The sequence below is a fragment of the Dipodomys ordii genome, unplaced genomic scaffold (assembly GCF_000151885.1).
Source record: "Dipodomys ordii isolate 6190 unplaced genomic scaffold, Dord_2.0 Scaffold18, whole genome shotgun sequence".
NCBI classification, from domain to species: Eukaryota; Metazoa; Chordata; class Mammalia; order Rodentia; family Heteromyidae; genus Dipodomys; species Dipodomys ordii.
This window is the reverse complement of record NW_012267234.1, coordinates 14,784,325-14,796,903: the sequence shown is the minus strand read 5'-3', so window position 1 is coordinate 14,796,903 and position 12,579 is coordinate 14,784,325. Positions and strand designations below refer to the sequence as shown.

The following is a 12,579-nucleotide window of genomic DNA, read 5'->3' as shown; positions in this document are numbered from 1 at the left end:
TATTGCACAAGATGGCACAGAGTCTACAAGTCTTTCCGGGACTTCTTATGCCTCTGAAGAGAAGATTGAGAACAGGCTGGGTCATCAGAGACATCTGGCGGCCGTGGCTGCATCTCCGGTCTCACCTCTGCCCACCACACACACATTGTCTGCTGCCCTGAACATCCAGGAGGAGACAATCCCTGCGGCCGGAAGGTGACTGGAGACAGTGGTCAGCGGGGAAGAAGGCAGAGAGCCGCGGCCCTGTGATGACTGTAGGGGGATTGTGAGGATGACAGAGGATGAAGGCTGTGGACGAAAGGAGCTCAAAGTTCCATAAATCTTCTAGAAGAGACAAAGTTCCCCTGTAAAGGCAAATTCCAGGCAGAGGGATGAGCACATGCAAGGGTCTGACCCTCTGGGGGGCACTCAAGGTAGGCCTGGGGAGAGGGTACAGCAGTAGAGCTCAGCTCCTGGGCTTGGAGGCTGACTGGGGGAGGCCAAGGGGAGGCAGCAGCAACTGGGTGGGAGCGGACGTTCCCATGAGTCAGGGACACCACAGCAGAGCCAGGCAGTGTCTGGAATGAGTGAAGTGGGGCCTGACACGCTCTGGAAAATCAGTGAGCAAGCCGGGGCAGTGACAGCTCGAGTCCACCTAGCCGGCCCCAAAGGGTGATGTAGATACATCACACAGGACTCACTTCTCAAGAATGTCTCAAAACATCCCCCAGTCCTGAAAACACTGGCAACTAAGTCACTTCATTAAGAAAAACAATTGAGAACAGGCCAAACAGAAGACTTCTTCGAGCCACCAAAAGGCTACTTGTAGGACAGGAGTTGCTCCTCACCTAAGGGTGAAAGGGAAAACGAGGTAGAAAGAAAGCTGACCCTGGGGTACCGCAGGCAGGACAAGAAGCTGCGGAGGGTGGGCGATGCATCTTCTCTGAGCACCAGGAAGGAGACCAGTGCTCAGAATCGCAGGACCTACTGTGTGCCGGGTCCTGGCAGATCACTGCCTTGAGAGCTTGTCCAACCTAACCCCTCTACTTTGGGACATTAAACAGGAGATGGTTCTCAGGCAGCAACAGACATTCTGGGACTTTAGCTCTCTTTTCTGAAATTCATTCGGTACAAATGATCTGGAAGTGAAACCAGGTCCAGTTCCAAGATTCTCTCATTTTAGAAATGCAAAGTGCATTTTGGCTGTACCCCAACACCTGTAACTGTGCGTCAAGGAGTCAGTGCTTAGTAGTTATTGAAGGAACCTGAACTTGGAAGGATGAGAAGTAATACTGAGATCCTTTCAAAAGTAAATCATGACAGGGGTTTAAAAGTTGCCTGTGTTACGTAGATAGAGCAAGGCCTCATGATGAAATAGTAACAATAATAAAACAGTAATGACCATTCCTTCATTATGTTAATGAGGCTGAATATTCAGAAATGGGAAGAGGGGAAATTGCTTTCCCTCTTGAAAGACACAGTAGAAGACATGTGGTCTTTGCATGCAGCCTCTTCCATGGTTTCATCTATGCTGTGCAGCAAGGAACACTGCCTTCTTTTAATTTTAATTTCAAAAGGGGTTTTCTGAGCCAGGGAAAACAGATTTTTAAAAAAAGGTGTTGTGTGTCAGTGAAGTTACATGAACTCTTTCCTGAACACATGCCCTAGCTATGGTGGACACAACTCACCCATGCCAGTCTCTGCTGATTCTAACTGCAAATGATTCAGGAGCCATCTGTAGATACCTCATCATGGAACTCTCACACCAGCAGAGGTAAGATGGCACCCAAGAGAAATGATTCTCTGCCAGTATGGGAACAGAACATTCCATCATGAGATTCCCTGACTGCTCCTGGAGCTCTGACCTTACAGGAACTTTGCTCCCCACAAGCCTTGCTCAGTACAAAGTCTTCTTGGCCTCTGCCAGGACCGAGCCTAGCAGTCAGCGAGCCCCACCCAAGTCACTGCCCCCTTCCAAGTCTCTTTATTGGATTATTTTTCCCTCCTTCCATTCCTTATCCCTTTTTCTCCCTTCCTCTTTTCTCCCTCCCTCCTTTTCTCCCTCCCTCCCTCCATCCTTCCCTCCCTCCTACCCATCCCTCTCTCCTTCCTTCTTTCCTCCTCTTGCTCTTTCTTTTCTTTCTTCTTTTCTTCCTTTCCTTTCCCTCCCTCCCTCTCCTTCCTTCCTTTCTTTCCTTTCTTTCTCTCTCTCTCTTTCTTTCTTCTTTCTTTCTTTCTCTTTCTTTTTCTTTCCTTCCTCCCTCCTTCCTCCTCCTCCTCTTTCTCTCTCTCTTTCTAAAAGAGGACAGAAAGTACCCTGTTTACTTCCAAACCCCCTTGCATCTGATGTGTGATAGGCTGGCATTTGCTGTTAAAGCAGAAAATTATAAGGAGGGCCTAATTGACCCTCCTGTGTCTTTGAAAGAGCCTGTCTGTGGTCTCTAATTGACCCTCTAGGTACCTTTGGAACAATGAATGAATCTTCGGGAAATAATGGAGGGCGATGATTAATAGCCTAGGCCTGGCTGGACCTCTGTCTCTCCCAGCTCTTCTCCTTTCCCTTCCTCCCCTCCATGACACTCGAGTCCCTGGATTTCATAAGCAGCGATTTATTATTATCGCTGAATAATAAATACCCTAAGGTAGACCCTTGGAAAAAAAAGCAGAGGCATCGTGATTCTGCAGAGATTGTGCTAACGTGCATGGAAGCTAGCATTCTCATTTTTCTCCTTGGCATCTCTCAGAAGAGGCCTCCTCTGGCATTTGTGGGCAAAATCCAAACCAGAGGCCATCTCTCGAGTTCCTAGTAAAAGTGTCCCAAAGATGGAGTGCATTTGGAAGTGTACAGGGGCTTCGTTTCTAGTCTGAAGAATAAATATTGCCCCTTTAGACTTGAGGAATCATACCCCATCGGGTATAATGCTGCAAAGACAAACAAGCAGCATTCATTCCGAGGGCGATGAGAAACGGGCCCTCTGCAGCACTGTTGTGACAAGGATGCAAAGCTGTCCTGAGATGCTGGCCTCCCACCCCCCCCCATTCTTCAGATGAATAAACAAAGGCAGGCAATTTGCTTAAATTTAGAAGATCCAGTTCTGTATGTGATACACTGATTCTGTATGCTACACACTACTTCTTTCTTACTGTCTGGCAACACCAACACCAAACAGGTACTATTAAAGAAAAATACTCTGAATTATGGGTAAGAGTAAAATAGAAAACCGTCCCTTTCTTTTAGTTTGACTGAAACATGCTTCCTTTCCCCAGACAATACAGGAAAACACATTTAAATTGAGAAGTATACAGACCTTCAATAAGCAGTACAAGAAAAGAGGGAATTTTATTTTTCTGAAAACTTTATAGCAATAAGTATGCTTAAAATTTAAATTACTTTAAAAGGGAAAAAAGAAAGGAAACAAGAGTTAAGAAGATGCGCTCTGCCTTCAACTCTCCCTCACCTCCACTGATGTTCCCCCCCGCCCCTTTGCTCAGTATCTTAAATAGTAAGAGAGCCACAAGCCATCTGCCAGGCCCTGCTGGTTTTTAGGGAGTTCTTCTCTTCTAGTTGGTTCTTTGTGGGAGAACAGGCCACGTAGGCAGCAAAGTTCATGCACAGGTAAGACCTGGAGTTTCTGGGAAGAATAGGTCACCTACCAGGTCTAACTTTTGTCATGAGAAAGCACAAGGCCACTACTCTTCATTCAGGGGCTACAGGCGGGCAGTGGGGCTCTGGGAAGCGTGGTTCAACAATGTAGGAGAAGGAAGCTGAGTTATCAAATCCACACCCACGAGGGGAGAGGGCCTTAGATTACCCTCCATGGTTCCTTGCACCATTATGATGTCAAAGGCCAAGCAAGATTGTCTCGGGGACTTGTCCAATGACACGTGTGTACACACACACACACACACACACACACACACACACACCAAACAATATAAGCTTCATCTTTCCCTCTATCCGTCTCTAAGCACTTCTGTATTTGTGGCACTCTGCCAATCCATCAGCTGGAGCTGCTTTCCAGCCATGGCTTTAGTCTGGGAGGTGGGAATGAGTTGTAGGCAGTGGCGGTAGAAATCCCAAGGCTGTGCACTTTCCTTTACTATCAGGTCCACGTGCAGCACCTCCACAGCCACCGGTGCTACCCCAGATCGGGTTGCCTCCATCACTCTCCTGCATTTTAGCAAGAGGAGGCTCAGGGGGGATCAGGGCTGCATGGTCTGACAACTCTGACATGCCTCTGACAACTCCCATCTTCTGTGTTTGAAAGCCTGGACCCCTTATTTCCCTACAGAAGACGTGTGAGATGACCTTAGACAGAAGTTCTAACCCCTTAGGAAGGCCTCAAGGGCTATCCTCTCTTCCTCTTTCGATTTTTCTTTCTGAGCTAAGCCAAGCTAAGGAGATTTGTTCTCTCTTATTCTTGGGCTCCAATATCTGTCGTGCAGGCATTGTGCACACAGCCATGTTCCACCATGGCGGCTGTGAGTATAACATAAGCTCCACCAGGTCATGACTGCAGGCCCTCAATGATTTTGCTCTCTGGGCTCCACTCACACTCTTCTACTCCTCCCCTCTCACTCGCACATCTGCCTAGGGAACTGTTCTTTGTACGAGGTTAGGGTGGAATCATGTTTACTGGCCACACAGTGCCTCTCCTAGGAGAGAAGATCTGCTTCTCCCAAGGTATACCCTATGCCTGCAGCCATGGCTGCCTTTTCTACGGGGCTCTAGACAGTCTCTATGGATGGTAAAAACTCAGCTGAAAGTACACTTTTCAGAAGGAAACCAACCAAACCTGAGACCCATCCAAACAACCTTCATTGGCCCATACACTCTGGGTTGCTCTCCACCTGTCATAATCACTGTCCAACCAGGAACAAGACAACTAGAAACCAGTCCTGGGCCCCAAAGGCACTGAGATGATCCAAATTGGCCATTACTCAGACTGCTTTGCCCCTGCCTTCCCATGGATGCCACAACAAAAAACTTCGTTCGCACAATTTTACTCCCTCTCTCCAGCTCATCATCCAGGTGCTGATTGGTCTGGCTCCCATGATGGGGTAGTCAATGTAACAAACCATTTCTAAGTAGCAGTCATCTCTGATCTGTTGGCTTTCACACAGTTTTAAATAATAAAAGTTATTAAGACAGGATGAAAAGGAGGGAAGAAGGGAAATGAATGGAGAAAGAAGAATAAGGGAATGAATGAGTGAGCAAATGATAACATGTAAAAGCAGCTTTTTTCACTGAGAGGGACACTAATGGAGCATTCAAGAAGTCCTCCTGCACTAGAGCTAGAGATATGTCCAGGTGCTACGTGAGCAGCAGTTTCTAATGGTGAAGCCTGACCTCCTCCAGGACCCTCAGCCATTGTATCTCTGAATAGTGCTCTTTCTCAGGAAATCATCATGGAAGTAAATTTCCTAACATCCATTGGTAAATATCCAATAAGGAGCTGGGTGACAAAATTGTATATGACTATAAATAATGTCATAGTATTCGCTTTTAAATAAGAGTGGGTGCATTAATTCATTAAGATTCAGGTGTGCTAGCAGGGGAAGATGTACCTGTTCCCCCTCCCAAATGCCAAATAGAACCAGTATGGAAGCAGATGGCTTTGTATAAATCAGATGACAGCTTATAGGCTTCATCAGAATGGCATTCTCAGGATAATCTTTTAGTGGGGAAAGGAGTTAATTTTTTAAATTCAGCATTATCTTCAGGTCACATTTGTATGAGAAATTTGGGGCCCATAGAAGGAGTCATTTGGCCTATGTGTTTCCCCACCAGTGATGTCTCCATCATTTTTCTTTTGGAGGGAACCCAGGTTAACTTTATTAAGAAGCCAAGGATGGCTAGACCCCTGTTAACAGCTAGGTTTTTCTTGTTTTGTTTTATTTCATTTTTTTTTTAACACATAGACAGCTTTCTCCCACTCACTTCTCAATTCTACTCTTTGCTACCATGGGGGAGGGGAGGGCCTGGTTTTGCAAATTGGAAACCACACAGCAATACCACCACCCGCCTGGGCACCTGACTCGGCATGAGGAGGGGGAAACGGTTTTATGTCAGGGGTATCTTGACAACCTGAGCTAAGACATATGGCTGCAAGGATCTGCCTCATGCATGGACCACTCCAAACAGAGGTTCAGAGAGCCAGTAGCTCCCAGACATGCCCCGCTGAGTCTACAGCCCAGGAAGGCCTGTGGATCACTTGGAACATGATTCCAGATGAGTTCTCTCCTACCTTCATATGCTGCTATTTTAGCACAGCTTCTGAACAGTAAGATTTTTGACAAGAAGAACGAAGGTTAATGAGAAATCTTGAGTTAGGTCACCAAAAAATGCCAAGTGAAAAGATGTGCACTCATCCATAATTAAAAATACCATGTAAGTCAAAGAAGAAAAATGGGTTGAGAAATAAAGCCTTAAAGACAGACAGGTTGTAGAACCTGGGGCAAGCAAACTACAGGCTGCGAGACTGATCCAGCCTACAAGTTGTGTTAGAAAATTCATTGTCATACAGTCATGCTCATGCTTTCATGGGTTAGGAATTATGATGCTTACTTGAGGGGGTCACAACTATCTGGCCCTGTGCGCAAGTTAACAGACCTTGTTATAGTCTAAACCCTAGTTTCTGTGACTTCAAATATTTCCACCTGCTTTGTCACTCTTGGACTATAACGGAATGATCAAATAAGAGGATGCAACAACCTTAAGAAATTATGAATTGGGGTTTAGAGGGAGGAAAAAAGTAAAAGAAATTTTAAAAGGTTCACAATCATGATTTTTGAAATAAAGTTTATATCTCTGCTAGGTAACAATTTAACTGCAATTGTTTATTGGGTATTTATTAAATATTTTAGCCATGTGCATTGCCCAAATCTGTGGAGGAAAAATATTTCAGTCCTTCCTTCCCTTCCACGTCCCTCCCTTCCTTCCTTCCTCCCTTTCTCCTTTCCTTCCTTCCTTTCTTTCCTAACTTCCTTTCCCTTTCCTTTCCTCCTCCTCCTTTCCCTTCCATCTTTGTCATTTTAGCACACTATGTCTTTATTTATTTTGCCTGGTCAAATAAAAAAAACAATGAAAGACCCCCCCCCACGCAGCTGTGGTGGGTGTCCTGCCCCACATACACTCACATACTCATAGGATACCTGACCCGGTGCTTGGATGACTGGGGTCATCCAAGGAGTTCACTTCACCCTTAGGCTGGATAACCAAACAGCTGGATTAAGCCATTTAGAATGTACTCGATTCCTATAATATGTACCGATCTGGCTAATGTTGTTCAGCTTTATTTCCTTGGCCAGAATCACTTCCATTAGCTGGTTTGGAGATTAGCAGCCTAATCTCCTAACAAGAGCTCTTCCATCAAATGGTCTGGAGCAGCCACATGTCTGGCCTCTGCCGAGTGACTGATTTAAGAGATGGACAAAAAGAAGACACACAGAAGTCCAGATAGTGTGATTAATGGTCGATCCAACTTTCTCTGAACAGCATATCATGACTTAATGGGAAACCCTGAAGAGATTAAAGAGGGGAATTACATTACCATGAATAATATAAAAAAGTGATATTCTGTCTAAAAAGCTTTTGAGTGCAAGTGACTCGAACAAATATATTAACAGAGCGTACAGCAGATTCAATCAGGTTGAACGTTCCCCAGAATTTATTTTGAAGTCCGCTTTCTATATTCACGATGTGAAGAATGAATCTGTGTGTGACTGGCAGGAACACTATTAACATGCAGATTTTAATTCTGCCTTCAATTCTGCAGAGGTCTCACAGAACCTCCTTGAGTGCAGGCAATCTCTCTCACTTACAGATATGTATACTTCTCCACCAATCGCATCCCACACTCACTCTCCAGCAGGTGAAGGCTTATTTACCTCACTTTATTCTAACTTTTAAATAACACCTCATATTTGTACGATGTTGCAGGTGAAACTATTATATTGATAAATAGGAATTCTCCCTTATCAATGGACCCAATAGTTGAGAATATCAGATCAGGGGATATCTGAGGGGCAAAAGTTGGCAGGGGAGCTGAAAGCCTGCCTTACAAAAATGGACTCCACATTAACTTACAATTAAGGAGGATGGTAATGAGGTCGCAGAGCATGACCGCTTAACAGGCTGTAGAAGGCAAATATTGAAATGAAGGCGTTTATTTTCAAGCCAACAAACCTGAACCAAACCATTCCAATAAGTCCCATTAGCACTCTAGTTATCAGGCAAAATAATTTCATCTCTGAAATTAATTAAATAAATTGGAATGACCTGGAATCATTTTCATGGCAAGTGGACAGAACAGCCCGGCATGAAAGGCAAATTCATTTAGAGTCAAGTGGCCCATCATTTCCTTGAGATCATGTTCAAGGTGACAGGATGTCAACGTCAAGACCATGATCCATCCCATAGGGCACTGATATGCTCTTAAGGGGGTTGCAATAAAAATGCACATGGACACACACACGCACGCACATGCATACCCACACACACACACACACACAGAAATTCCCTAAGTTGAATGCTTTTGGGCTGAGAGTCATATTATGTTGAAGAGGTCAGCATTTAGAATAGAACACTTGTACTGAGCCTTTGGTTGCCCATAATTTATTTTCTAAGCCATCTGGATTACTGTCATAATTAAGAGTCATAAACTAACAACTGGCTAGAGGAGAAGAGATATGAAGGTTACTGTCAGGTTTCTGGGTTATTTTGAGTGTGTGTGTGTGTGTGTGTGTGTGTGTGTGTGTTTGTGTGTGTACGCGCATGAGCGTGCATGCGCACGCGCTGGGGATAAATCCTAGGACACTATACATGCTAGGCAAGAGCTCTACCACTGAGCTACATCCACTGCCAAGTTTCTGAAGAGACTTAACAATGGAGTCTCATTCCCAAGCATGGCTACAACTCAAAGTATGAGGTCCATGTTCAATCCTTCCAAATCCTATGTGGAAATCGAGTCATCAGTGCAATGATATTAAGTTCTCTATTCCGCAATTTCTAGTTTATGTGAATTTTTAGTATGTCTTCTCTCTTTCCTGGGTACTGACAGAGTAGGAACTATTTCTTCCTTGCCCAGCACAACATACCCTCGGTTCAACACAGAGCATGCTATGGATGAACTGTGTGACCCTAAAATCATACCTTAAAATCCTAACCCTTGAGGTGACTGTATTTAGAGACAGAACCTAGAAAGAGGCAATTATGGATAAATGAGGGAGTAACGAAAGGCCCAGATTAACCCAGACTGATGTCCCTATAAGCAGAGGAAGAACATGGAGATATGTACCAAGAAACAAAGAGATGGTTGTGTGCGAGTGCCGGAAGAAGGTGGTGCTGCAAGTCAAGGAGGCCTCTTGATCTTGGATGCCCAAATTCAAGAACCACAAGACAAGAGAATTACCTTGTTATTTAAGCCATCCGGTCACTGTCAGTTAGTTACCGCAGCCCTTGTAACTAACAGTCCAAGGTCCAGAATGGGAACTCAACAGACATTTACTGGCCAGCCACAACGATGCCTGAGCCTCACTGTGTTCACTCCATGCAGACTGTATCTGGGGCAAATGAGACAGTTATTGAATAAAAGAAACAATCTTAGGCTGCTCCCTGGGCAGAGGGTCATGCTGACTGTGTGACTGCTTCCTTACAAGCAAAGTGTAGAGCCGCCACAACATCCCCGTGCTGTGACCCGAACCATCATTTCATCCACACAGTTCTCCTAGGAAACCTGTGAGCCCGTATAGGCCTCCTGCCAGAGTATGACTAGTGGGAAGGAAATTACTACCTAATGAAGCTACCCCTGGAAGATCTGGGGTACTGAGATTTGATTCTCTGGAAATAAGAATGTGCTGCTTGGGACTCTACTTAGGAAAAAAAAAGTATTTCTATAATGAGAGAAAAAAATTCTTAATTTCCCTTTAGCTTGCTATCTTATTCACCAACTATTCCATCTTTAATTATGTCATTGTAACCCACACATTAGTGGTACCTTGTTCTGAGTTTAAATCACAGCTCTACAACTTATCTGGTCTAAAACCTCCCTAAGTCACTTAACAAAGACAGCCGCAGCTTCCTCATCTGCAAATGAGGAAAAAAATCTATCAAGACAAACACAATACTTATTTAATAAGGTTGTTAGGACTGTTAACTAAGAGATGCAAAGTGCTCAATACAATGTCCTCAATAAAACTGTAACTATGCTTACATTCTGATAAAGGACTGATGTTTTATTATTAATAACTGATGCAACAATTGTTAGTATTTATTTAAAGATGCCCACTGTTTAAAAATCACTTATAGAGAATATTAGTATCTGTTCTTGATTTCTGTCCCAAAATATTTATTTTCGAAACTCAACTTTCTACTCACTGAAAATTAAAAGCTTGTGGTTGATCTTGGCCAAATATGCAGGTAAACTGATTTACAGATACCTAGAAAATAGAAACCAGTTTCTGCTTGGCTAGGCTTTTCTTCTTGCCGTAACCCCAATGCCCTACCATTGGAGGCTTTAAAACTAATGGCTGTACGTCTAGGTACAGATTAGCTTCCATCACAGTGGCCTAATAAGAATTTCTTGTTTGACAAGGAATTTATGGCAGGTTGTAGAAATGTTAGTTTATTGATGATTAAAGTATCAACTGTCCTTGGCATAAATAAACAGGATTTTTAAATCAAAAGCATCAAGACACAGTATCTACCAGGTCCTGGGGGCAGTGCAATTTATGGGGCATTCAATTCCCATCAATGCCTTGCGCGTACATCTGGGGGACCTGACAGGTTTCTGTTTTATACGATGAATGTTCCCGTCACAATCCAAGGAACACAACAGGTAAGGTCTTTGGGCCTGACTGACTTGAAGTCTCCAAGACTCCTGAGGATTAAATATGGTAAAGAGCCTTTAGCAGCACCGCCTGTCCCCTTTCCCCCACTGACCCCAAACTGTTGTAACCAAAGTCTTTTAGGAACCGACACAATCAATCCAGTGCTTAGCAACTGACAGAATCTGGCAGCCAGAAGTTTCCACATCAGAATCCAGACTCCTGTAAAAGATGCAAGGTGGGCATTCCAATGGCTCAGTGATAGTGCTTCTGCTCTATGCCCTTTGCCCCTTCTGACCAGCAGTCTAGTACCTCCTGGTCCCTTTTGTTTTTGGGTCCGGTTGTGGGGCCTGAACTCTGGGCCTGGGTGCTGTCCCTCAGCTCTTCAGCTCAAGGCCAGCGCTCTACCACTTGAGCCACAGCGCCACTTCCGGCTTTTTTCATTTTGCTTATGTGGTGCTGAGGAATCGAACCCAGGGCCTCATGCATGCAAGGCAAGCGCTCTACCATTGAGCCAGCCCCTGGTCCTTTCCTTTCTAGGCAGAAGGGGCTTCAATTATGGAAGACTTACTTTGTGTAGGGCCATCTGGGTTTCTTGTTTTGCTGTGCCCCCTGGGAGATTGTACCTCCCCGCCCACTAAAAGAACACATGACCAAGAGGCTGCTGGGAGTGACATGTGATGCTTCAGACCAAAGCATTTCATTGTCAACGTGGTGCCCTCTAGTGCTGAGCAAGGACGGGTGTGCCAAAAGATCAGACAAAAATCTATCAGCCAATGACTCTGAGTGGGCGTGGTGGCCCCATCAGCAAGAAATAAAGGTATGTTCTGTCCTACTAAGATGTCTTCCCTTCATCACCTTCAGAGCCATTGTAAAATCTTGCATGCCCACTTTTATAAAAAGCTTTGCTAATTTGCTTCTACAATCCTCCTCTCATTTCACTACTGGCTCTGGCTACGGAAAGAAACTGGGTTACTGTCCTCTGAGATCAGTCAGTGAGGAGTCCCAGGACCCCTCTCTGGGTTTTAACCTAGAGTCCCATCTCCATTTTCCATGCATTAGAAAAGAAAAGGAAAAATGAAAGCACTTGGAGCTTATTATCTTCACACCTTGCAGAAATGCCTTCACTGAATTATGATTCAAGGTTATGGTAGCTTAGAAGGCTGATACAGGAACTGTCTATTCAAAATGCACTTCTGTGTTTTATAAAATCACAGGTGAGCACAAATCTGCTTGCTGATTACCCAAGCCCTCCCCTATGAGTCTATGAAGTAGGCATCTGTTGAAGTTCTGTTCCAAAGAAAATGGTCACCTCTGAAGATTGGCTTTCCATATACAGCTTTCCTCCCTGACACCAGTGAGCTATAGGAAACCTGGGAAAGACTCAAAGACTGACAAGGACTCCTATAAACTTCACTCCTGCCTTTCTTAAACTGACCCTTTATCTCTTCCTTATTTTAGACTCTATGTGATATTTTATGTTTTCCAGCACAAGGAACACAGTGTCTTCCATCACCTTTTCCACAGGCAGAATTCCTTTCCTTAACCAAGTATCCACAACCAGGAAAATGGCAGCAGGAGGCTGCATGGTTCCATTAATCCAACATCATTATGAAAGGCCCAAGATGGCCCTGGTAGAGAATTTCTGTTACTTAACATTATTGTCTATGGGAATTTGGGAGATTTCACCTGGAAGTATTACCTGAGAAAACTCATGGGGATTAAAACCAGATGGAGAGCCAGGTCTATCTAATACATATCATTTGTGTCTTC

At 44.4% G+C, this 12,579-nt stretch overlaps 1 protein-coding gene across 2 annotated transcripts in view; it reads right to left on the bottom strand.

The window, feature by feature from the left end:
- Wwox (WW domain containing oxidoreductase) overlaps positions 1–12,579 on the bottom strand; it is a 738,022-nt gene that overhangs the window by 427,994 nt on the left and 297,449 nt on the right. The window lies entirely within an intron of this gene.